Genomic DNA, 27053 nt, shown 5'->3' with positions numbered 1-27053 from the left:
ATGGAATGGGATACTTAGAGACGCTTTGAATTATGTATTATACACAGGCGCGATAATTAGAAAATAAATAAAACTTCAGGTTTTTGTCTACATAATATACACCATCCGAGGTTCCTCTCTACAAAATAAATAACAACTGAGGTTTTGTTTCAATCTGTCAATTAGTAATCGCCTGAGGTTTCTGCTTACGATTATATATATATATATATTATATATATATATATATATATTATATATATATAAATATATATATATATATATATATATATATATAATATATACATAACATATATATATATATATATATATATATCTATATATATATATATATATATATCCGAGGTTCCTCTCTACCCAAAATAAATACAACTGAGGTTTTGTTTCATTTCTATCAATTAGTAAACGCCTGAGGTTTATATCTACGATACATACATACATACATACATACATACATACATATATATATATATATATATATATATATATATATATATATATAGTATATATATATATATATATAATAATCTTAAGTTTATCTCTACAGAGTAAATATCAAAGGGAAGCTTTCTGTCTCTAAAATAAATATCATCTAAGGATTCAGTCTACGAAATGGATGTCAACTGAGGTTTCTAACTGCGAAATATATATGTCATTTGAGGTTTCTGTCTACAAAATAGATATTGTCTGAGGGTTCTGTCCTCAAATTCGTAGATAATCCAGAATATATTTTGTAGGAAGAAACTTCAGACAACGTTTAATGCGCAAACTTCAAATGATGTTTATTTCACGTACAGAAGTGATGTGAGAAAATAAGTATCGGCTTTGTTTTTTTTCCCTCACCCATTCCCTATGAAGCAAAAGCGAGTTGAAGATTTAATACCCCCATTCCATTTCCGAGATTGAGATAAAACTCCATTTCATGGCGAGAGAACGCTAAGGCTCTGGAAGAAAAATTCTGAAAATTTACATTCTGGGAATTTACATTCTAAGAATTTATTCGTAGGCTCTCGGGCTACTCCATCCACTTCCTCTTCAGTGGAAGAATTCTAATGGAAAATAAAACAAAATCTATTGCTCTTTTTATTTATGTATCTTTTTAGTTGCTAATATCTAATTTTCGTTGCAGTATCACATAAATAATTTTCATATATGCAATTATTATACATTTATAAATATGGAATTTTGTTTTCATAAAATTGCGGTTTCCATCTAAAATGATCAAGATGGGATGAAAATATTTTGAATTATATATGATATACTATTAGCTGTAGTTATTTGAAGAAGGAATTCAGTGTAATCATGAACATAATAGATATGTGCAAGAGAAAAATTGCTCCATAAAAGAACAGAAAACCTCCTGTTCAAATAAAAGAAAATAAATACATAAATAAAAATAAAAAGTTCTCAAATTTGTCCCAAGTATCTCCGAGCCTTCCGCGTTTGAAATCGCAGTGCTGCCAGCTACACGATTCAGTATGATGGTCTTGGTACGTATATAAATGGCCACTCTCCTGGGCAACTACGCATCTTTTTATAGCAATGTTTACAAATATAAAGGTATAAATCTTATTAATACTTTCTTACATTTTTATTTCTATCACGCTTATGTGTACGATACGTTGGGCAATCACTTCACGGTAACCATAGCAACAGAGCAGTTGGCTTGGCTCAGCGCTGCAGGACCTAGCAGAACTCCAGGTTAGAAAGTTGTAACGTTGTTTGTTGCATATACATTGCAAGTGCGTTAAATCTCCCGCGTAAAGATGGAATTGTGTCCGGAGAACAGGCTCGAGTATATTCAGAGGTAGAGGGTTCAGCACGCGCCGAAGAATATACGTTAATAACTGAGTTGTTGCTGACAAAGGTCCAGCTGGTGGTGGTGAAGACAGCTGGTTTCCAACCAATACACGTTGTCGAATCTGTCGCTTCCGGAGGCTAAGTAATCGAGAAATCACCCGTTTCTGATAAGTGCCCGATGCCCAAAAGTCATATCATATTGAAGGAGAGGAGGCTGACTAATAAGTATAATAGTGGTACCTATATGTCATCATCGTCAATTATCCCTGCGAAGTTGCTACTAGGCCTAACATGAGCTGCCGTTTGGACATCATCTTTCTGTCTCACATATACTCTCGCAAGTGTGCAAATTCGAGTAGGACTTGAAAGAATCAGTCTTCTACAGCGGATGTAAGTACAAAGTTTTATTATTTTATGTAGTATAATTGGTTTATTTGATTTTTGAGGGTTGCACAGCCTAGGAAGCTTTCGTAAGGTTTGTACGGAATGTGTAGGCCTAGTACCATAGCCAAGCCTTTGTTAGAATAAATGTAACGTAGAATCATCGTTCTACAGCGGGTGTAAGTACAAATTTTTATTATTTAATGGTGTATGATTTGTTTTATATGACTTTTAGAGGGTTGGGCGGCCTTGGAACCTTTCGTAAGGTTGTACGGAATGTGTAGACCTACTACCATAGCCAAGACTTTGTTAGAATAAAAGATGTAACGTATTTAAACTTTAGCAGCCGTGTATAGCAAAGCGGATTTAGAGAATTTTAAAAGCTATATAGAACTCCTATATTTTATAAGATCCAAATTTAATAAAAAAACAAACTGAAGTATATGAATTCAAAATTTTGGCAGCGATTTTTCAGTTGTAGTGTTTACGTTGTTCGTATTTGGCAAATTTTTTTTAAATTTTTAGGGCTATTTTTATTATATGTTTAGAGTAGTCAGGATTTCTTGATTTGGACAATTTTAGCAGCAATAGTTATTAACAATATTATTATTTAATATATATGCATGCAATTCAGGTCTAAAATTTTGATATTAATTCGATCTACGTCTGTTACTTTGTCCAGAAATAGGTATGAATAAAAGTGTGAAAAATGAAGGGAATTTGAAACGTGTAGCAAAATTAATTGAATTCCAGTGATAAATTGCGCCGAAATTGTCCCCAAAAGATATTTACTTATGATAGTCAAGTCAAATAAATAAATAAATAAAACAAAAAAACTTCAGGTCAGGAAAGCCTTGTATTAGATTAAAGTAAATTAATAATTTGTTAATTATAATTTGTTAATAGTTATCCAACCTTTTGATCTTATTTTAGGTTAAGTTTTTTTTTTAACAAGTTAGTATCGTTTATTAGTTCGATGAACTCTGTAAGGGAGTCATATGACTTCGCAGTTTTGCTTTGTTTACCGCCTTCTCCCCCGGTATTAGTGAACCATTGAAGTGCCGTATTAACGATCGTTGTTTTTCTCTCCTATGAGCTGTGTTGACTCGAGTGGAAGGTTTGATCGTAAGGGTGGTGATTCGTGACAGAGTTAGTTCGAGTTCCTCCTCACAGCCTGACGCTTTGCCACTTAAGCTTTGGTCACTTCTGCAGTTTTGTACGGAGATTTGGAGATTTGGATCACGGCTTCTTCAATCCTTCGCTGCCTTGTGTGTGGTCGCTGGTGTTTGTCACCCGCGGCATTCATCAGCCACGCCCCTTCCCTCGTTCGTCGGAAGGATTCCGAGCGAGTTGGCCCGTATCTACTGGGAACGGTGCAGTTTGTGGCGTGCGAGATCCGTTGACGTCCCGGATTCTCGGAGGCTACCACCCTTAGTATTCCAGTGTTATTTTGGATTGCCTGCTGGCATTGCAGCTTGACCCAGTTGACCTACTCATCGGCGTCAGTGAGTTCTTGGAACTCGTGGAGACAAGTAGGGTGGCTTTCTACAGGTATGAGATATTTTTATAACTATTAAGACGATCGTGGATCGCTGGGTACCTGTAGATTTGCACGCCCCTGTTTGCCAGCACGGTCCTTTCCTTCTAGATCTTGGTAATGACCTGAGGAGATGATTCTCTAAGCGTCTTGTGATTATTACGTTTGCATCAATTTGTAAGATTATTTTTTCGTAATTCTTTGTTTATTTACTTAAGTTCAATTTAGCATTTAAGTTAGTTTGTCTGTGTTAGGTAGGAATAATATTAAGTTTCCCATTTATTTTCTCTTGCTTCCTTCTACCTAACTTATTTTATTAGTTTAGATTTTTCTGGCCAGTAATTTGACAGGTACCTGCCTGAAGTGTCTCATTTAAAACCTTCCTATTTCTAATCTTAGGGTTTAATTTAGCTGTATGGTGATCTTTTAAAGATCTTAAGGTTGGTTTTCCCTTTGATTTATACATTCATTATTTTGGTTATTATTGTTACCAACCATTACCTCTTTTTGTGTGTGGTTGTAAATAAATATTGTAACTTTTGTTGAGGTGTTTGTTCTATTGTTCCTGAGTTGCTGTGTTACATTTTTACTGACCGCAAATTCTGAGTAGAGACAAGAACCCTTGAAATTACGGCCGTAAATAAGGTCGTAACAATCTGGCGACCGTGACAGGATTTGCGCTCAGGTGTACACAGTAATTGGGACTTTGGAACGCTCCTCAGTGGGGGTTATAGTATTTATTTTTAAATACCTTCTCTCTTACCACTATGGATAATTGGAAGACTTTGAGTTTAGTCCTGCAGAGTTCTTAGGGTCTGCCGACTGTATTAGGCATTTACCAATACTAGGTAAGGAATATCTGGTTAGTTGTGCTAGATGGTTGGGTATTCCGTTCAAAATGACTGATACAAAGAGGAAGTTACTAATAATGGTAAAGAACAGTGTTATGCAAGGTTTGGCTGAGGCTGAAGGGTTAGTTGGGGAAAATATTAGTGATAGAGGTAGTGAATTAGGAAATGATGATAGGTTAGTTGTAGATGATAATGGAATTAGTGGTGGTGCAGGTTTTTCGTTATTTGATGATCCTCCTCAGACTGGAGTCATTTATGAAGGTCCGGCCAATTTGCCTCCAAGAGGGAATATAACTACAAACCCTTTCTTGACTGTAGAGAATTTAGGGCCAGCAGTGCCTACAATGCCTGTAAATTCTGAATCAAAGGAAAATTCAGGAATATGATTTAATTTGTAAAAAATTGAGTTGTTGAAATTGGAGCATGCAGAGAACGAGAGGGTGAGGAGGCATGAGATAGAGATGGCCAACCTTAATTTGGAAATGGCTAGGTTACAGGGGCTCCTAACCAATTTAGCACCCCATGAGGTAGTCAGCCTGATAGGTTTAATATTGGGGCTGCATTAAAATTGGTCCCCATTTTTGATGAAAGGAATGTTCCTGAATTCTTCAAGGCCTTTGAGAGGGTGTCTGCTCGGTTGTCTTGGCACCAGAGATGTGGACAGTGCTGATTCAGTGTAAATTGGTGGGCAAGGCAATCCGGGTATATAATGCCTTGGAGGAAGGGATAGCCAGGGATTATCACAAGGTAAAGGCACTAATTTTAAAAGCATATGATTTGGTCCCTGAGGCATATAGGTTGAAGTTTAGGAACTTCAATAAACAGCCATCCTTGTCGTATGTAGAATTTGCCAGGTATAAGGAGGAACAGTTTGACGACTGGTTGAAAAGTCGTCAAGTTGTCACTTTTTCTTCCTTGAGAGAACTCATGCTTTTGGAGGAGTTTAAGAAATCTTGCTCCAAAGAACTAAGAATTTATCTGGAAGAATTGAAGTCACTAATTTAGGTAAGGCAAGCTCAAGTGGCTGACGAATTTGTCTTGACCATAGGACAGGTTTCAGGCAATTTTGCCAGCAAGGATATGAATAGTAGTAATGTAGTAAAGTCAGCGAATTTTCATAAAGGAATAAGAGGTGATAATAATAAGCCTAAGAATTCTGTCGTTCAGAATAATTTCCCTGTTAGTAAGAATGGAAAATTCACGAGTAAACCTGGTACTCGTGTATTTTCCAATGGAGGTAATTCTGGAACGAGAAATAGTAATATGAAGACTTGTTTCTGGTGTAATAAACCCGGTCATTTCCAAGCTCAGTGTCACGCCAGAACAAATTATCTTCAAAGGAATAATCCTGTGGCTTTAATGCCAAGTGCATCTCCGATGTAAAATTACCGATAATAAATAGTGGTAGTGGTGGTAATAGTACGCCCGGAGATGGAAATAATAATCCACAGGAATGACTAAAATATGATAAATACATATGGCCTGGTAAAGTAATTTATAATTCTGTCAGTATTGATGTTAGGTTTTTGAGAGATACAGGGTCTGCTCGGTCGTTAGTGCTGGAAAGCAGCTTTAAAAGGTTGGTGAAGTATTCAGGGAACTTTATATTGTTCTGGGAGGTTTCCCGAACACAATAGTTTCAGCTCCTTTAGTAGAGGTAATGTCATTGTCATTCCCTGGGTATTATGGAAAGACCGAGTTGGCCGTTGTCGAGAGTCTTCCTATAGCTGGTATTGATGGCCATATTAGGGAAATGATATGATTAATAGTGATGGCCAGGAATTATTTCCAATATTGTCAATCAGTAAGTGTCCAGTAGCAGTTACCACTAGAGCTGCAGCAAGAGCTGCAGACTATTAAATAATGATGAAGAGTTAAATTTGAGTAGTTTAGAGGTAGAACGTAGATGTAGGAAGACCCGGTCTGTAGTAAGTAGTGTAGTAAGTAGTGATAATGTAATTCCCGATTGGGATCGAGCAGCTTTTATTGAAGCCCAGAAGAGAGAGTTTAATTTTGATTTAGGTGATACTTCTGACTTGACGAAGCCTCGATTCTGGGGTAAAGGGGCATATTATATAGGGTGAGTCGTCCCCCTGGTTGCTACTGATCCCCAAATGTCCCGTTATTGAGCAAATAGTGGTGCCTTCTCAATTTCAGAGACAAATATTAAATTTATCTCATGATGATTCATTCTCTGGTCATTTTGGTGTCTGGAAGACGTTCCGTAGGTTGGTTAAGTGTTTTTGGTGGCCAGGAATGAAATCGTCAGTAAAACAATATGTGAAAGAATGTCCAGTGTGCCAAGTGGTAGGTAAACCTAATCAGACAATTGTAAAAGCACCTTTATATCCCATACCAGCTATTGGGGAGCCATTTAATGAGCTGGCCTAGTTGATATAGTAGGCCCTCTGCCTAAAACTAGAACAGGTTTTATCTATTTACTGACTGTGATGGATCGGGCATCACGATTTCCTGAAGCCATTCCCATGAAGAAAGTCACATCTAAGGCTGTATTTGACCAGTTGGTAATTTTTTCTTTTCGAGGTATGGGATTCCTCGTAAGATACAAACTGATTGTGGAACTAATTTTACTAGTAAGGAATTTCGAAGTAAGTGCAGATCTGGCCATTCTGCACACTACTAGTGTTCCTTACCATCCAGAGAGTCAGGGAGTGGTGGAAAGATTCCATCAAACTCTTAAATCAATTTTAAGAAGATTTTGTTATGAGCATGGAGAGGAATGGGATAAGGGTCTTCCTTTTGCTCTCTTTGCTCTTAGAAGTCATCCAAATTCATCCACGGGCGTGGCTCTTTTGAATTAGTCTTTGGGACATAAAAATACGGGGCCCTTTAGAAATTTTATATGAAGTTTTGGAATCTGTGATGAAATAAAGGAGACGAACGTGGGTGAATTTGCTGATAATCTTAGAGGAAAAACTTTCTAGCCGCCTGGCGAAGTTTGCTAGAGAAAATTTAGCTAGCTCTCAGGCTGCTATGAAGATTAATTATGACAAGAAAACTCGAGCACGGTCGTTTGAGCCTGGGGAATTAGTTTTGGTGTGTTGGACTGATTCGGATAACTTCCTTGAACCAAGGTATAAGGGGCCTTGGAAGGTGTTGAGGAAGGTATCCGATCTTAATTATGAAATAGAAGCTCCCGGGACCAAACGAAAGTGTCGAATTTTTCACATTAATAGACTGAAACCCTTATATCTCTAGTAGATCTGATCCTTTGGAAACAGGGTATGAATCGGTTTCTTTGTGGCAGAGGTGCTTCCTGATGGGTCTGAGGAAATAATTAATCAAGTACCTTCAGATGCTCTATCCAAGAATGTGCAATGTTTGGATGGGTTAGATGAGCATCTGAAGCATCTTGATCTAAATCAAAGAAGGAAATGGAAGGCTTAATTAGTTCTTTTTCAGATTTGGTTAGAGATTCTCCCGGATTGACCAGTTTAAATTGAACATGATGTGGTAGTAGGAGAAGCTTCACCAATTAAACAAAGTTCCTTATAGACTAAATCCCCCCCCCCCACTAAAATGGATATAGTCCAATAAGGAAATAGAATATATGCTGAAGCATGATTTAATAACAACCTTCTGTTAGTCCTTGGAGCTCCCCTATATATTGGTGAAGAAATCCGATGGACAGTATCGGATGTGTGTGACTATCGTAAAGTTAATACCCATACTAAAAAATGATTCCTTTCCTCTTCCAAGAATTGACGACTGCATAGACCGCATTGGTTCAGCAAAGTATATTACAAAGTTGGATTTGCTCAAGGCTACTGGCAAGTTCCTTTGTCGGATCGAGCAAGAGAAATTTCAGCATTTGTCACCCCACCCATTCGGCTTGTATGAATGCAAGGTCATGCCTTTTGGGATGAGGAATGCTGCTTGTACTTTTCAAAGATTAATGAACCGTGTGGTCTGGGGTTCAGAAGGTACCGAGATCTACATAGATGATCTTGTTGTTCACAGTAATGATTGGAAAACTCATTTACTCAGGTTGGGTAAAGTTTTTGAAGCTCTCCGTGCTGCGGGCTTAGTCATTAACCTCGCTAAATGCGAATTTGGTAAGGCCACAGTTGTGTATCTGGGTCATGAGGTTGGTCTGGGTCATATAGCCCCGAAACAGGCTAATGTCGAGGCTATAACTAATCTAAGAGACCGTGCAATGTCCGAGAAGTTCGAAGGGTGCTAGGTATGACGGGATACTATAGGAGGTTCGTTAGGAACTTTTCTGACATTGCTCGTCACTTGAATGATCTTTTGCTAAAAAATAAGAAATTTTATTTGGTTTACTAGCGAGTGTGAAGAAGCATTCATTAAAAATTAAGACTATTCTTATGTCTAAACCTATTTTGATTTCTCCGAATTTTCAAGCTCCCCTTTATAATTGCTGTTGACGCTAGCGATGTAGGCATTGGAGGCGATATCCTACTACAGCAAAAAGTTGTTAACGGCAGAGCGTAAGTATTCAACTATTGAGAAGAGGCTCTCGCCCTGATCCGTACCATATCTCATTTTAAACCATACTTAACTAATCTTTCTTTTCCAGTGGAGGTATGGACGGATCATAATCCGTTAGTGTTTATTGAACGGATGAAAGGGTCTAACCAAAGGATTTTTTACGTTGGGCCTTGCAACTGCAAGAGCTCAACTTGGTAATTAAACTATTAAAGGATCTGATAATAAGATCCGGACACCTTGTCTAGGATGTAAAGTGTTATTTTTGTTGGTCTCTCCCTGCCTCTTTCGCCCTGCTCGTTTCTCTTTGTGTTCATTTAGAGTGAAAGCAAGTGCTGACTTTATGGTTTGTTCCGACGTTGTTCGGTTGTTCGTTCGTTTATTTTATGATAATTCTGTCTTTTTTTTTTGCCAGTGTTTGTTTTTAAGTTTAAGTATTAGTTGTAAGAAATATTCAGTTCTATATTAGTAATAGTTTCTTATTAGCTGATAGGTAGGTCTTTGTGCCATTTATTCTTTAATTTTTAGCAAGAACTTTTGGAATTTCAGAACTTTTATCATTTCTGTGTGATTTAGTACATTTTGTTCTTGGCTTTAGAATTTATGTTCGATTAATTTTTATTTTATTTCAGGCTTTGTATTTAATTAGACTGTTTTATATAGGTATGTTTAATTGAGGTATATTTAATGCCGACCTTTTTATTTCAGAATGTGTAATGCACAATTGGTGTGTGCTTTATTAGATAATTCTATGCATGTTTACATTAAGGTTATCTTACTTTTAAGATTGATGCTATTTTAAGATTTAATTGATTCTTTAGGTTGTATAAAAAATTTTACTCTATTTGATTAAAATTTTTTTTGTAGGGGAGAAAGGTATTAGATTAAAGTAAATTAATAATTTGTTAATTATAAGTTTGTTAATAGTTATCCAACCTTTTGATCTTATTTTAGGTTAAGTTTTTTTTTTAACAAGTTAGTATCGTTTATTAGTTCGATGAACTCTGTAAGGGAGTCATATGACTTCGCAGTTTTGCTTTGTTTACCGCCTTCTCCCCGGTGATTAGTGAACCATGAAGTGCCGTATTAACGATCGTTGTTTTTCTCTCTATGAGCTGTGTTGACTCGAGTGGAAGGTTTGATCGTAAGGGTGGTGATTCGTGACAGAGTTAGTTCGAGTTCCTCCTCACAGCCTGACGCTTTGCCACTTAAGCTTTGGTCACTTCTGCAGTTTTGTACGGAGATTTGGAGATTTGGATCACGGCTTCTTCAAAAATCTTCTGCTGCCTTGGTGTGTGGTCGCTGGTGTTTTGTCACCCGCAGGCATTCATCAGCACGCCCCTTACCCTCGTTCGTCGGAAGGATTCCGAGCGAGTTGGCCCGTATCTACTGGGAACGGTGCAGTTTAGTGTGGCGTGCGAGATCCGTTGACGTCCCGGATTCTCGGAGGAGGCTACCACCCTTAGTATTCCAGTGTTATTTTGGATTGCCTGCTGGCATTGCAGCTTGACCAGTTGACCTACTCATCGGCGTGTAGTTGAGTTTCTTGGAACTCGTGGAGACAAGTAGGGTGGCTTTCTACAGGTATGAGATATTTTTATAACTATTAAGACGATCGTGGATCGCTGGGTACCTGTAGATTTGCACGCCCCTGTTTGCAGCACGGTCTTCTAGATCTTGTATGACCTGAGGAGATGATTCTCTAAGCGTCTTGTGATTATTACGTTGCATCAATTTGTAAGATTATTTTTTCGTAATTCTTTGTTTATTTTACTTAAGTTCAATTTAGCATTTAAGTAGTTTGTCTGTGTTAGGTAGGAATAATATTAAGTTTCCCATTATTTTCTCTTGCTTCCTTCTACCTAACTTATTTTATTAGTTTAGATTTTTCTTTTTGGGCGGAGTAATTTGACAGGTACCTGCCTGAAGTGTCTCATTTAAAATTTCCTATTTCTAATCTTAGGGTTTAATTTAGCTGTAGGTGATCTTTTAAAGATCTTAAGGTTGGTTTTCCCTTGATTTATACATTCATTTATTTTGGTTATTATTGTTACCAACCATTACCTCTTTTTGTGTGTTTGTAAATAAATATTGTAACTTTTGTTGAGGTGTTTGTTCTATTGTTCCTGAGGTTGCTGTGTTACATTTTTACTGACCGCAAATTCTGAGTAGAGACAAGAAACCCTTGAAATTACGGCCGTAAATAAGGTCGTAACACTTGTAAAACATCAGTATACATATTATCCTAAGTCTGTTTCTTACCAGGTACCAAATGTATTTTTTGACCAACCCCACTATGTATTTCAGGAAGTTCAAGACTAAAGTCCTATATAATACTTTTTCAGTAAATATTATCTCTAAAACATGTGTGTGTGTGTGTGTGTGTGTGTGTGTGTTATATATATATCTGTATCTATAACTATATCTGTGTGTGTATATATATATATATACACACACACACACATACACACACATATATATATATATTATATATATATATATATATATATATATATAGAGAGAGAGAGAGAGAGAGAGAGAGAGAGAGAGAGAGAGAGAGAGAGAGAGAGAGAGAGGTACCGGCTTGACAACAGTAGGTGTGTTTTTTTCACATACGTAATCATTTATCCACATGGAGACAAACAACGTCCGTTGCACTTTTGCAATTTCAGCTTTCATCGCCTGCAAGCATTGGGGACTTGCTGCCGCTGGGTGGAGGGTCGCGGGGTGGTGGTGGGTTATTCCCCTTCTTTCTCTTCCCCCTCCTCTGTCTTTCTCTCGCTGGGGATCTGCTGACTTGACCTTGATTCACATGTTGGTCTTGCCCTCAGCTGTTTAATTGGGTTGCTGGCACGGCTATAAATTTGTTATTTACCCCGTGGAGTCCCCCCCCCCCTTTTTTTTAATATTTGTGTACTGGGGTTCATAAGAATCTCATTTTTTTTCTTTGAATGTGTTTTTGCCTCTTTTTCAGACCATATTACACGAGAATTTAGTATTGTATATATTTGAGATCAGGTGGGGTTTGTTGGCCGACGAAAGGAATTGTGCATTAGTTTTTTCTTCTATATTATATGTGTGTGGTCGGGGATTTTTTTTTTTTTTCAGGGGTGTGGTAGTTATCATTCAAAGGGAGATTGTTAAAAATGACAGGCGTGAATTCATGAGCTTCGTTGTTGACGCACGAAATCACGACGTGTCCATCACGTATAGTACGACCTTTTATTTATAATGGGATAAGTGGCATCTTTGTGATTTGGCTGTTTTATTTCGTCTTTCGTGGGTTTATCGTTTTGTCTTTATTGCACACCGGGCAAGGGTTTTGCTTTTTCATATGCCCCTTGGAGATGGTATTTTTTTATGGATCTGTGGTTTATGTTTTTTGTTTTTTATTTTTAGAGGGTAATGAGATTTTGCCAGCAAATTACTATTAGACTTACGAGATAATGTAGTAGTTTCAAACTAGTTAAGAAGGAACAGATTTTGCTTCCCCAGTCAAGTTTTTTTAGGCTTACTAAAACACCAAAACTAGTACTGCTAGTACTAAAACACTGTCTTCTTTTTCTTCTTCTTCTTCTTCTCTCTCTCTCTCTCTCTCTCTCTCTCTCTCTCTCTCTCTCTCTCTCTCTCTCTCTCGTGTCCCCTTTAAATCGTTTCTTACAAATAGTTTCGTTTTTCGCTCAAAGGGCATCATCGCTTCATCTTCTTCTGTTCCCAATCTTCCCATTCCACTTCACAGCCTCTGCCTCTGATTCATTCTTCTTCGTCTCCTTTTTGCCTCGTTATTTTCCTGCCGCCGAGTTCACTTTCGTTTGAATGCTGTGTCTTCAGGTATTCTGAAACTCTTCAGACGAAAAGCGCTTTCGGATTCGGACGCAGTTGAACGTATTGGTTCATTAACTTCTCGTGTTTTTTGCGTTTGATCAAGATGCAGTTGATTTAAATCGTAGAGTCGCCTGTTTTATTTCCTTACATGAAGTGCCAAAAGTCAAGTTGGACGGATGATGTTATTATATATATTATATATATATATATATATATATATATATATATATATATATATATATACACATACGTCATACATACATACATACATACATACATACATACGATACATACATACATACATACATACATACACACACACACACACCCAATATATATATATATATTATATATATATATATATATATATATATATGCCTCTGGTGTGTGCTCCTTAATCGTGATATTGAACACTTCATACACATAATTCATTGCAGATACTTATTTACTGAGATAACTCCGCATAATGGTTTCTTAGTTTACCCTTTCTAGTAACACAAACATGAAAGATATTTTTACTCTACAGAGGTGAAAAAACAATTCTTTGTCGAATCGGTGGCCATTTCAAATACATGAAAACAAATGTTCCTGTCAACTGTATTCCAATACTATAGGATAAAAAAAAGAGAGAGAAAAAAAAACAGAAAATAAAAAATAGTCGTATTTTCTATAGAGAACAATTTCAATACTGTACATAAACGAATTTTCTGTACAAGTCAAAATATTTTGTGTTTTTTCTTGTAGGACCGCGCTGTGAAAAATTGGTCGTGCCCCTTTGGAAATATATATATATATATATATATATATATATATATATATATATATATATATATATATATATATATATATATATATATATAGACATATACATATACATATCTATACATATATGCATTCCAGACTTATCATTTGATTATATCACATATATTACATCTTCATCCCTTACGTTAACTTGAACGTATTCAATACCCGTATTTATTATAGAACTATGTGGGAAGTGCTTATATTTCCAAATAACACGAATAACAAAGTGTCGATAGTAATTTGTAAATTAGAAAATATATACCCCAGCCATGGACGAAGTCTTCCCAAACATCTGATTTGTGTTTTGTCTGCGTTACCTACCTAGTATATCTGTTCAGTATATGTGCTTTTCTAGAGATGGTGATGTCATTGTTTAAAATCAGCTCATGAGTCAATTTACGCTTTTATCTTTTTTTCTTATTCAACATTTGGCCAGTGAGATGTAACCTAATTATCCTTGAAGTAGGCTAATTTTTATGTATTTCAACAACTGAAATGCACAAAAATGCTTACCGAAGAGCAGCAGAATTTGAACCTGGAGGTATTCTTGTCATCGAAAATAAAGTGATATTGGGTCATTTATATTTCAAAAACGAATGGTAAAAGATTTTAAATTATATATATATATATATATATATATATATATATATATATATATATATATATATATATATATATATATATATATAAATCTATATATATATATATAAATTTAAAAGTCAGCAATTTCAGGTTCCCTCCCAAGAATGACATCAATTTGTACTAGGTTGTGGCATCAGTCATGATTTACTGACGCCTGTCGTAGGAAATATTTTTTTTAATTTTTCTGTAAATAACCGAAAATTTGCTTTGAAAGCAGGAAATGCGTCTGCTCTTCAACGTAAACTGTCGGGCATGTTAAGAAGGTTTCGACTCATTGATGCTGACGCGCGTTTGTATTTTAGATTAAATAAACGGCCAAGGTAAAGTTCGCCAGTAGAAAAGAAAAATGTTATTCCTTCTGTTTTTGTGAACATTAAACATTCCAAAGACTGTTGATAGTAAATGAACTGTGTTTTACCAGTTTACAAATTAGCATTTCATTGCAAGTATAATACTTCATAAGACTAATGTTGGTGTGTCAAAACATATATATATATATATATATATATATATATATATATATATATATAGTTATATATATATATATATATATATATATATATATATATATATATATATATATATATATATATGATATATATATATATATAGATATATATATATAATATACATACACTTGCAAACACAATTACAAATCAGTATTAAACCTCGTATACGGACAAAAAGAGCAGAGTCGTGTAATTATATATATATATATATAGATATAATATATATATACTATATATATATATATATATATATATATCTATATTTATATTTATTTATATATATAATATATATATATATATATATATATATATATATATATATATATATATATATATATATATATACCTACTTACATACACACACAGACTTAAACGGTATATATAGCACTGTCCCTGAAGGTCTATGAGACAGCAGCTCATTTGCATACCTCGGCTCTAGCTCCCATCTCTGCGGAGTTTACCCAAAGCCTTCATCGTGCTTACTTCTTGGAAGCTCTCGTGTACTCGCTTGCAAGCGCCTACTCCGCATGCAGTTGAATGCAAACATGCTGCATTTGCACTTATACCATCATACGCTGCGCATAATATGCCTATAGTTAGCCTCTGAAGAAGCGCGGCAGGCGTCATTTGTATGCGTTGCCGTATTTACGGGCAAGTTCATCCGGGGCTTTTCAAATGTCGCTTCGTCCTTAATTTCCTCAATGGGTGGCGGGGTTGGGGTGGGGGGAAATCTCTGGAAACCGAGAGATGCTCAACAGAGGAAGTAGCAGTATTTGTTGTTGAAGCGTCAGCGTGAACGAAACTTGTGGGCTGTGAGTAAGAAAGGAAACATGAATTATACTCATACTTAAATGTTTTTTTTATTTTTTTATGATTAAGTTTATATTTTTAAATCAATAGAAATAAATGAGCGTTAGACGATTTCCTTGTATATTGCCTCGTGGTCTGATATACACGAGACAATATACACGGAATCGTGTATATTATCTCGTGTATATCAGACCACGAGACAATATACACGGAAATCGTGTATATTGTCTCGTGCTCTGTATAATAGACTTGAAATACATATTTCACAATGAAAATGTATATGAAGCCCGACTAAATTTCTAGAATCTTTTCCCAGTTTATAAAAAATAACAAGTCATATATAAGAGGAGATATGAAGGCAGGAGTTTTTCTGCGTTATAATAAATGCGTTAGTGATATTCCGGCAGTGGAGCCTTCTCAGCAAAGAAAAGAGAGAGAGAGAGAGAGTTTATTGTATATAGATACGAGGATGGAGAGAGAGAGAGAGTTCATTCTTTAAATATATACAGGAATGGAGAGAGAAAGAGAGAAAGAGGGAGAGTTTATTTTTAAGATAGATACAGGAATGGTGAGAGAGAGAGAGAGAGTTTATTCTTTAGATAGATACAGGAATGGAGAGAGAGAGAGAGAGAGAGAGAGAGAGTATTCTTTAAATAATTACAGGAATGAGGAGAAAGAGAGAAAGTTTATTCTTTAGATAGATACAGGAATGGAGAGAGAGAGAGTATTCTTTAAATAATTACAGGAATGAGGAGAAAGAGAGAAAGTTTATTCTTTAGATAGATACAGGAATGGAGAGAGAGAGAGAGAGTTTATTCTTTAAATAGATACAGGAATGGAGAGAGAGAGAGAGACCTTACCTTACCTTACACCTTACAGACCTTACAGTTCGTTCGGGTTGCCCCAGGTCCCTCAGTGTGAGGCACCTCTAATGTCTACCAGAGAGTTGCTCGTACATCTTCTGGTATATTTTGCATCTTCCAATCTTGGATGGTCTGGGATGCAGTTTAGATATTTGTCGAGCTTATTTTTAAACACATCTACGCTCACTCCTGATATATTCCTCAGATGAGCTGGCAACGCATTGAATAGACGCTGCATTATCGATGCTGGTGCGTACTGGATTAATGTCCTGTGTGCTTTCCTTATTTTTCCTGGTATAGTTTTGGGCACTATTAATCTACCTCTGCTTGCTCTTTCTGATATTTTTAGTTCCATGATGTTTTCTGCTATTCCTTCTATCTGTTTCCATGCCTGAATTATCATGTAGCGTTCTCTTCTCCTTTCTAGACTATATAATTTTAAGGATTGTAGTCTTTCCCAGTAGTCAAGGTCCTTAACTTCTTCTATTCTAGCTGTAAAGGACCTTTGTACACTCTCTATTTGTGCAATATCCTTTTGATAGTGTGGGTACCATATCATATTGCAATATTCAAGTGGACTACGAACACATGTTTTATAAAGCATAATCATGTGTTCAGCTTTTCTTGTTTTGATGTGCCGTAACAACATTCCCATTTTTGCTTTACATTTGCTAAAAGAGAATTGCTATTGATCATTGCATAACATGTTCCTATTCATCATCACACCAAGGTCTTTCAACTGCTTCCTTATTTGTGATTGTCTCATTATTAGGTCCCGTTATATGCATATAGCTTTCCTTCTCTGTCTCCATAATTTATTGATTCAAATTTATCAGAGTTAAATACTATCCTATTTACCTCTGCCCAATCATATACTTTGTTAAAGTCTCTTGTAGAGCGTTCCTATCTTCATCACAAGTAATTTCTCTACTTATTCTTGTGTCATCAGCGAAACTACTCACTACCGAATCCTTAACATTACTGTCTATGTCTTCAATCATAATAACAAACAGTATTGCAGCTAACACCGTACCTTGTGGCACACTGGATATTACCTTGGCTTCATCCGATTTCTCATCGTTTGCAATAACTATCTGTTTTCTGTTGTGTAAAAAATTCTTTTTTTAACCATCTTCCTACTTTTTCCACGATATTGTGTTTTCTAATTTCTTCGCTAATATATTATGGTATACTTTGTCAAAAGCTTTTGCAAAGTCTAGATAAACCACATCTGTTTCATTTCCTCTTTTCATATTTTTGAATATGTTCTCACGGTGGACTAACAGTTGGTTTTGTGTACTTTTTCCGGGTACGAAAACCATGTTGTCCTATATTAAACAAATTATTTTTAATTAAATGTTTCATAATATTTTTCTTCATTACCCTTTCATACACTTCATAATATGTGATGTTAGACTCACAGGCCTATAATTACTTGCCTCTAGTCTTGATCCACTTTTGAAGTAGGGGTAATATATGCTAATTTGTGCTCATCATAAATCTTGCCTGTATCTACACTTTGTCTTAATAATATTGCAAGTGGCTTTGCGATAGAATGAACTACTTTCTTTCAACAAAATAGCAGGAACTCCATCCAGCAGGCCCTGCAGCGGCTCCATTTTTAATTTCATTAATAGCCTGCACAATATCAGCTTCATTAATTTCTTATGTCAGCTAAATATTCACTATTTCGTCCCTTACTTCTATATCATTATCTTCATTATCTATTCTAGGGGTGAATTCTCTCTTAATCGTTCTGTCAGTATGTTGCAAATTTCCTTTTTTTTCATTCGTTAATCTCCCTTCAATTCTTAGAGGGCCTATTTCTATTCTTCTTTTATTCATCTTTTTCGCGTTTGAGTATAGTAAGTTTGGGGTTTTTTTGCTTGATATTTATTTTTTAGGGTTTTTTCTTCCAAGTCCCGTTTTTCATTTTCTTTTGATTGTATAATCTTTTGTTCTGCATTTTCTATCTTACTTTCTAGTTCTATAACTTTCCATGCATTTTTTTCTTTTCTTTTGCAAGACCTTTTTCCACTTTCTGATTTTCTGGAACAAGATCCTTCTGTCTCTTGGTATGCATGACTGATGTTTACTTTTCTTCTTCGGTATATATTTATCCACTATTTTCTCTAATATTTTATATAATATCTCCGTATTTACCCTTATGTCATCACTTACGAAAATGTTTATCCCAATCTTTGTTTAATTCTTCATTATTTCAGACCATTTTATATTTTTACTGTAGAAGTTGTATTTTCCATATCCTTCCCACTTTTTCATTTCTTGCTTATCTCTGTTTTCACTTGCTTTGGAATGGACTGTTAATTCTATGACATTATGGTCTGAAATACTCGCATTATAAACTATTATTTCTTTAACATAATTAATCTCGTTCACAAATACTAGGTCTAAAGTATTTTCCTTTCTTGTTGGCAGGGGATTTATTTGTTTGAATGTTTTGTATTCTAGTAGCATATCTAATAGTTTTTCGAATTGCCTCTTATCTTCTGCACTCACTATTACTCTCGTTTTTTTATATGTATAAGTACAACCACAATCTCCTATTCGTTCTTTCCATTCTACGAAAGGAAAGTTGAAGTCTCCAGATAGGAGAATAGTCCAGTCCTTGTGATTTCTACATATATCATCCAATTTTTCTATTATTAAGTAAAACTCTTTAGTATTAGGAGGTCTATATATTACTATGTTCTTATTAATCAGATTCAAATTCTACCGCTATTAGTTCACATTCTGAGTTACTATATTTCTCATATATTTTTCCTTGTTTTTTTGTCTTTCCCATATATTGCGGTTCCCATTTGATTCCTATTTTTTCTATCTGAGAGAGAGAGAGAGAGAGAGAGAGAGGAGAGAAAGAGTTTTTATTTTTAAGAATAGATACAGGAATGGAGAGAGAGAGAGAGAGAGAGAGAGAGAGAGAGAGAGTATTCTTTAAATAGTTATAGGAATGGGGAGAAAGAGAGAAAGAGAAAGTTTATTCTTTAGATAGATACAGGAATGGAGAGAGAGAGAGAGAGAGAGTTTATTCTTTAAATAGATACAGGAATGGAGAGAGAAAGAGAGAATTAGAGAGAGAGAGTTATTTTTTAAGATATATACAGGAATGGAGAGAGAGAGAAAAAAAAAGAGTTTTTAAATATGATACAGGAACGGAGAGAGAGAGAGAGAGAGAGTTCTCTTTAAATAATTGACAGAAGAGAAAGAGAGAAGACAGATAGGGGAGACAGGAAGAGAAGAGAGAGAGAGTTTATTCTTTAAATAGATACGAATGTAGAGCGAGAGAGAGAGAGAGAGAGAGAGAGAAGTTTATTCTTTAAGATAGATACAGGAAGGAGATGTAGAGAGAGAGAGAGAGAGAGAGAGAGAGAGGAGAGAGAGAGAGAGTTTATTCTTAAAATAGTAAGGAATGGGGAGAGAGAGAGAGTTTATTTTTCTTTTTTAGATAGATACAGGAAGGAGAGGAGAGAGAGAGTTTATTCTTAAAATAGATACAGGAATGAGAGAGAGAGAGAGAATCAGAGAGTTATTAAGATTTAATATACAGAAGGTAGGAGAGAGAGAGAGAGAGAGAGAGAGAGAGATGAGAGAGAGAGAGAGAGAGAAGAGAGTTTAGCCTTATTTTTTAGATACAGGTGGAACGGAGAGAGAGAGAGTAGGAGAGGAGAGAGAGAGAGAATGTATGAAGGAGAGAGAGGAGAGAGAGAGAGAGAGAGAGAGATGGAGAGAGAGAGAGAGAGAGATTTATTCTTTACATAGATACAGAAATAGAGGAGGAGAGACGAGAGAGAGTGCTTATTGTTCAAATCGATACGGGAATGGAGAGAGAGAAAGAGAGAGTATTCTTTAAATAGTTACATGGAATGGGAGAGAGAGAGAGAGAGAGAGAGTTTATTCTTTAAATAGATACAGGAATGGAGAGAGAGAGCGTTTACTTTTAAGATAGATACAGGAATAGAGAGAGAGAGAGAGAGAGAGAGAGAGAGAGAGTTCATTATGTAAATAGATACAGGAATAGAGAGAGAGTTTATTTTTAAGATAGGTACAGGAATAAAGAGAGAGAGAGAGAGAGTGAGTTTATTCTGTAAATAGATACAGGAATGGAGAGAGAGAGAGAGAAAGAGGAAGTGTTTATTCTTCAAATAGATACGTGAATGGAGAGAGAGAGAGAGAGAGAGAGAGAGAGAAACCCTTTCCCCTTGCATCGGCGGGTGGATTCAAACAGACGCGAGGAGAATACGACGTAACAACTGAAGATGAAGGAAATATCTCATCTCTCCGAGATGCCCACCGAAGTAGCCAATCTCCTCCAGCAATATGTAACAACAGTCAAGTATGAAGCACAAATCAGACCAGGAGCAAAACGTTGACTCGTGTCTCCGTCGTAAATTTCCCTCTCGTAGAGCGTCAAATGGCGGCCGGTTCCCTAATGGAATGTGAACAATAATTCACTTCTCGAGTGACCGACCGATCTCCAACCGAAAAGTTATACATATATGGCATTTGGAGGTCTCCTAAGTCACGGCGAAAGGTAGATTCCTCTTCCCCCACGGAATCGTTCTTGATTTCGTATATAGTGTGCTTCAGTGATGGACCTTTCAGATAGGAGATGTCACGTTGATGCAAATAAGAGCCGGGAAAAACTGCTGGCGCAGCAGGAAATACGGTTCGTTATTGGTGATTTAGTTCAATGGATCCACCAGTTTCTGAACAGAGCGGAGAGTTCCTTTAGAAAAAGAATTTATATAATGGCTAAGTTGTATGGGGTAGAATTGAACAAGTACTGTGTCACATACTCAGATTTAAAGTAATTTTGCAATAGCACCGTACATATAATATACTAGTACACTAAATTAAGTCCACGAAACCCTTGTGTTGATGGCACAGGACGTTCCAACATGATGCAGGCGTTTAATTTGGATTGTGAAATGAACCTGAAACACACACACACACATATATTATATGTATATTATACACACATATATGTATATATATATATACACGTTTATATATATAATTCTACGTCAGAGCTGGTATAAGTTTCAGACAGCGCTGGGAAATAAACTCTTTCTGTAAATATGCCAAAAAATAAACCTTTTCTGGCTTTGATATAAAGTCATAATTCTCTGCCAGTCCCCTTGTGTCTTAATATGTTAATGCCTTTTTTTTTTGCTTCTACTGATTTTCACAGTCCCTGAGTTAAATATATTTAATGACCACACTCTCAATATATCTACATTCTCTAAGGCTCTAGAGATGAAATTTAAAACGCAATTTTGCGAGAATTTAAAACTGAAGTCTGGCATCTTGCCAGTAACTTTTCAAGAGTTTCGTGGTTAAATTTCATTCAGAGACCACACTTTATTGTCCTAGAGATAAAATTTACAACTATTTCGCTCGAAATGGAATGTAAAGACTCGATTTCTTACTAGAAAATTTTTCACTGAAACCAAATACAATAATCATCTCTGTAAACAGACTGGGATTCGCTTTTCTGCTGGCAGTTTGCTGGGTACACTTTCGTCGATTTAAAGGATCACTTGGAGAGTTTAACGTGGCAATCAAGGCTTGCTTCATTTCCTCTCGCCAGTGTTTAGATTGCCAAGCATGGACTGGATATATGAGGATTTTTTTTTTTTCGTTTCCTGTTTACAGAGGATTTTTTTTATCTCAGTCAACTTCAAGATGGGTGAGTTTGATTGGCATAGCATTGATTAGTGGTTGTCATGGAATGACTAATTTATTCGAGGCGTAGGCAAGGTCTTCGTTTGTATGCATTTTTATACCTTATGCCCACGTGAATTTTGTTTTATCACAAATGTCAAGCCGCAAGGTATATTAAATTCGATATTAAAGGGTATTGGTGGCTTAATGTTGGTGTATATATGCTCTCTCTCTCTCTCTCTCTCTCTCTCTCTCTCTCTCTCTCTCTCTCTCTCTGTATATATATATAAACACGCTATATTACTTATAGCAATATGGTGGGTGTTTGCGTCGCATACAGAATATATTGTGGGGTAATATAATCAAATTATGTAGCACGATTTGGGCCGTAATTTCAAAACTGAGAGAAAAGCATATAAAACTAATAAAAAAAAAGGGCGACATCATCTTTTGTTAAGTTAAATCATTCCAGAACACATCGCTACTGAAGGGTATTAAGATATTTTTTGATTTCCAGCAACGCTTCCGCTCCATTTACTAGCACTCTCCCCATTCTGGTTCTTCCTGAAGCTTTTAAATTAAGCGTTATTTTCAGCAACGCCAGGTGAACAAAGCGCTTACATGCTATTGCTTGTCATTTTTTTGCTTATGCCAAATTTTAAAGAAAATATCGGAGAATTAAAATAACTTCCGCAATATACTTTCTTTATTCGCATACAGTAGGCCATTCACACTGTTCAAAACAGAACTCTCTCTCTCTCTCTCTCTCTCTCTCTCTCTCTCTGTGTTTCGCCCTTCCCTGGTATTGGAAGCAACAAAAATGGGTTCACTATTGGGCGATCTTAAAAGCATTTTCATTTTGCCGATTCTGCCACACTTTCGGTATATTTTTATTTGGAATTTTTCCGAGGTTTGCAGCAACAATAAAAGGAATATAATTACTCTGAGAAGATTGGAGTGAGATAATAGGATAGAGATAATACCGTCGGGTATTACAGACACCTGCACACACACACACACACACGCACACACATTTTCCAGCATTATTGGCACTTCTGGGCCACGAAGATAGAGAGACTGTTGCTGATTATTGCTGATAATAAATGTTTCTTTTTCAGTGGTCATGGATTAAAGATATTGGGCGCCATGAGTTTTTGCTCGACGTTTTCATTTGGCGAATATTTTTGGACTTTGGTGTCTGTTGCGTTTTTCACACAATAAAAAATAAAAGAGGAAACTACTTATCAAAGATTTGAACGAAACTCTCCTTCTTTGAATAAGTAGGTATTTCCTGAAAAGTTAATGCTTTCAGAATATTGTGACAGTAAAACACATTGGTTCACAACAGATAGAGGCAAACGATTGACAAAGGATGGTAGACTATTTGTGCAATGCCCCGTAAGAAGGGATTGCCACACGTGGTGCACTGTAGGCCTTACTAGAGGTTCTATGCAGTGTCCCTCGGCCTTCAACTGCACCAACTTTTGAGCTGTCTTGCTGTTCAACCACTCTAACTCCTTTTCACTGTCTAAGGCACTGAGCGGCTGAATGTGTCCAGTGTTTGGCTACATACCAAATTTACATATTTCAAATGCAATCTTTCACGAGAGCAGCTCTCTCTCTCTCTCTCTCTCTCTCTCTCTCTCTCTCTCTCTCTCTATATATATATATATATATATATATATATATATATATATATATATATATGTAGCTATATATATTACTTCGGTAGATGAAACCTATTCACATGGAACAAGCACACCAATGGGGCCATTGACTTTAAATTCAAGCTTCCAAAGAATGCTGTTTTCAACCTCCCACCGCTATAGATCCCCCCCCCCCCTCCCCCACCCAAACACTGCGGCAGTATCTGATCATGATACAGAGCAGTGAATTTTTCCATCGCCTCGGGGAGGCGCGAAAACCGCGACATCTGAGCAAGCATGTCACGACACTAGAAGCGACCGCACCAGCGGACCATATATACATATGTGTTTGTGTGTGTGTTTTTTTGTTTTTGTTTTTTTTTAAGAGTTCGGATGTAATTGAGTGATATTTCAACGACAAAGAGGGAGAGGGGTGGATGGCGTTTTCCCCCGTGGTTACCTTTCCTTGTTACTGTCATGAACGCTCCCCCCCAACCCCCCACCCCTCCTCGAGGGGCCGGCGGCTATATGCCTCTCATTGGCCCCGAGGCTTCTATACGTCTCTCTGCATGTGGCCTCCTCCTCCTCCTCCTCCTCCCTCGGGGTACGAAAGAACTATAAGTTCGGACGACGCAAAATTTACTGCCCAGCGTGGAAATAGAATCTGGATGACGCCATAAAGAGGCCCACGAGTTTAGTAGTCTTCTGATACCGCAGCTGAGAGAGAGAGAGAGAGAGAGAGAGAGTGAGGACAACAGAAGGGAAGAGAGAGAGAGAGAGAGAGGAATTCTTATGGGAAGTCTTTCGTTCTCTTGTATTTGTCTGCTTTCCTCCGTAGGGGGTTCGTTTAGTTGTCCAGCATCTCAAAACTGTTATTTCTTAGCTAAACTGAGGAGTTTTCTCCAAATCCTACCCGCACTTCGTCTCCTTTGCCCCGTAGAGGTTTAGTGAAGCCAGTGCACCTCATTCGGTGTAATGTAGGCATTACTTATTAAGGTTCTTTGCAGCGTCCCTTCGGTCCCTATAGCTGCAACTACTTTCATTCCTTTTACTGTACCTCCGTTCATATTCGCTTTCTTCCATCTTGCTGCCCACCCTCTCCTAACAATTGTTTCATAGTGCAACTGCTCTGAGGTTCTCCTCCTGTTACACCTTTCAAATCTTTTACTGTCAATTTCCGTTTCAACGCTGAATGGCCCTGGTTGCCCCAGTGCTTGGCATAATCCCAAAAATCTATATAAATCGAATCAAATCAAATATTTGTCTGCTTTCGTTTTTCAGGTGTGTCTGTGACCCTCATAGCTGTCATGCTAGATTAAATAATATAATCATTTTTATATATATATGAATTTCAAAGACAAATTTCCATTACGTGTACATAAGGGCAGTGGTTCCCAAACTTAACCATACCAAGGACACCCCCCCTCCCCCGCCCAGATATGATGAATCCCAGCCGAGGACCCCAGCCAATCGCAAGTTAGCATTACCACGCCGGGATACCCAGTGCAACGCAGCACATTTAATATTTTCATATTCCTGCGCAAAATATAAAGTAAATATAATATTTTCAATATTTTTTATTGCTTTACATTCAATACAGAGGAAAATTGATGGAAACAGCCACAGCTTTTTTTTTCCTTGTGTCGCGGATTCCCTAGGGCCTTCTCCTGGAACCCCAGGGGTCCGCGGACCCAGTTTGGGAACCACTGCACAGTTAGAATTGGGTTATATTGTATGGTATTTTTGGGTGTCCACTTGTTAGTATACTTCCTTTCATTATTATTATTGTTATTATTTGCGGGTGGGTGGGGGTGGGTGGAGGTCTATCACAGTCCTGCAATTCGACTGTGTGGTATATATAGTGTGGAATTCCAGGTTGCATCCTGCCTCCTTAGGAGTCCATCACTTTCCTTACTATGTTCGCTGTTTCCAGGAGTACACTCTTCTGCATGAGTCCTGGGGCTACTTCAGCCTCTAGTTTTTCCAGATTCCTTTTCAAGGATCTTGGGATCGTGACTAGTGTTCCTATGATTATGGGTACAATTTCCACTGGCATATCCCATATCCTTCTTATTTCTATTTTCAGGTCTTCATACTTATCCATTTTTCCCTTTCTTCCTTATTATTATTATTATTATTATTATTATTATTATTATTATTATTATTATTATTATTAGTTGATTGATTCGTTCTTCTCGTGTGCACAACCAGAAATGAGTTGTGATTCGCGTCAAGATTCCAGTCACAACAGAAGTCATAGAATTTGCATTGTGTGAATTATTTTTCTGTCATGTTTTAATGTCTCGCCTCCTCCTATTTCACAGCTGTCTGTCGGAATTTCTAGTTTTCCTGTCTGCTGCCCGTCTACCGTCTCATCTTGCTCATCTGGAGCCTTATTTTCGGTTTATCGGTTGACTAATTGATTGTCAGTAGATTCTATTTCGTTCTCTTAGTCTGTCAGTCTGTTGAAACTGCGAGGGTGTATTTGTAGTTCAGTGAATGAAAAACTTTTAGGGTCCAAAATTACAATTCATGAATGGACGAGTTTTAAATATCTTCTGAATGAATTATTACCCTTTTTTCATGAGATATATACGGTGGTTCTAAATTTTGTTCCTAGGAATCCTATGGAACTTAATGTCTTCTGAATGAATAGTCAGGTGTATAAATCATTTTTGTTTCTAGTGAGAATATATCTCGAATTTGTTCCAAATTTTGATACTAGGAATCTAGCAACACTTGTCTCTCTCTCTCTCTCTCTCTCTCTCTCTCTCTCTCTCTCTCTCTCTCTCTCTCTCTCTCTCTCTCTCTCCACCAGCTGCGATATCAAATACCCGAAGAGATGGAACAAAATAGAAGCAGAAGTGAATATTATTTCATTTTGCTTTCACCTTTTCTATCTTCCATGACAACGTTATTGCTTTTTTCCACGTCCATGCCTTGAATATTGCATCATTCGCTTTCGCCTGGCGAGCAGCTATTTCATAGCGGATTTTAAACTATTTTTCCTTGGGGTAAATTGTGAATTGTGTTATAAAACTGTTAAGCGCTCTGTATAGTAATGACCCCATTTCTTAGCTAATTTCAGTTTTTTTTAGTTTACTGTAAAAGAAAACTGTTGAGATGGCTATTTGTCGCTCGTCCGTACTTTTTCTGTCCGCCCTCACATCTTCAAAACTACTGAGGCTAGAGGTCTGCAAATTGGTACGTTCATCATCCACCCTCCAATCATC

The 27053-nt window shown here is 36.7% G+C and overlaps 1 protein-coding gene across 1 annotated transcript in view; it reads left to right on the top strand.

Moving 5' to 3' along the window:
• The first annotated feature begins 1668 nt into the window (after positions 1 to 1668).
• The window catches only part of LOC135215009 (uncharacterized), a 249785-nt gene continuing 224400 nt past the window's right edge, over positions 1669 to 27053 (top strand). Inside the window, exon 1 of the mRNA XM_064249546.1 lies at positions 1669 to 2187. The gene's annotated coding sequence lies outside the window, so the exon portion shown is untranslated. The remainder of the gene's footprint in view (positions 2188 to 27053) is intronic.

This window comes from Macrobrachium nipponense, chromosome 46 (assembly GCF_015104395.2).
Source record: "Macrobrachium nipponense isolate FS-2020 chromosome 46, ASM1510439v2, whole genome shotgun sequence".
Taxonomy (NCBI): Eukaryota; Metazoa; Arthropoda; class Malacostraca; order Decapoda; family Palaemonidae; genus Macrobrachium; species Macrobrachium nipponense.
This window is presented reverse-complemented; position numbering and strand designations above follow the sequence as displayed.